The sequence below is a fragment of the Nicotiana sylvestris genome, chromosome 7 (genome assembly GCF_000393655.2).
Source record: "Nicotiana sylvestris chromosome 7, ASM39365v2, whole genome shotgun sequence".
NCBI lineage: Eukaryota > Viridiplantae > Streptophyta > Magnoliopsida > Solanales > Solanaceae > Nicotiana > Nicotiana sylvestris.
Genome location: NC_091063.1, coordinates 87,381,099 through 87,382,259, shown reverse-complemented (window position 1 = coordinate 87,382,259; position 1,161 = coordinate 87,381,099).

Here is a 1,161-nt window from a genome sequence, read left to right as displayed (position 1 = left end):
AGGTTAATAATTATAAACTAAATTTGTTTCCCTTAATTATTACAAGCAGCAGGCAGGCCTAATTCGGACTTCTTGTATGAGTTATGAAATAAACCAGTCTGCCTCAATGTTCAACTCCTTGGTCTTTAATCCTTTCAAATCGGACCTAAACAGTATGTGAAAGTCATGCTAATTTGTTTTTTTTGTTCAAGGAGGTATAACTGAGCCTTTGTTTGTGTGTATGTTTCCCCTTAAATGTGCAAATGTGTTTTCTATGTCACCTTAGATTTTTACCTTTGAAACTCCAAATAAGACCAATATCCCTTCCCTTTTAGGATTAGTATTCCTAAATGCCTCTGGGACTGATAGGATTGGGACAGGTAGAAGCATGTAATAAGTAATCGAGATCATTCCGCGCTTTAATACCTTAATGGGGTGGGAAGGGTAGATATGGATATGATGACCACGCGATAATGTCACGTGTAACCCCTCATCGAGGAGTGATTACCGGGCATTGTGTGGGGTGATCCATATTATTAATAAACCTAGCCCCCCCCCCCCTTTCCTTTATTTATTTATTTCTTTTAGCATTTCAACTCTTTCTTTTAAAAAATCAGCTTTCTTTTCTAATTGCTCTTCCAAACTCTGCTTATTTTCAAACCATTATATGAAATCCCCTCTTATTTGAGCCTTATTTGTCAGTGTGTTAATTGTACCCTAAATTTACAATAATGGTCTAGCCGGGAACCACACTAGTGGATTCTGAGGGGTGCCTAACACCTTCCCTTTAGAATAATTTCAATCCCTTACCCAATCTCTGGTTGTTCAACTCAAAAATTCTTTTGGTATCCTAAGGCACCCTAATCATTAGGTGGCGTCTCTTCAAATGTAAATCCCAATTCCCAAAAGGAATGAGTTGTCCTCCCAAATGTCATAAACCCGATTCCGAGAGGAAAAAAGGGGGCGCGATGGCATGGTGACTCTACTGGGGATATTGTAGGCTTTTACCATTTCAGATTATTATTGTGACATTACACTTCTTTATATGTCTTTATTTGTTTAATTCCTTTAAGTATTTAATTCCCTATTCAACTATAAAATTGACTTGTCTTTTTGTTTCTTTCCTTTATTTCTTTCCTTTACTGCTTTCCCTTATTACTACTTTAAATTATGAAGAACTGT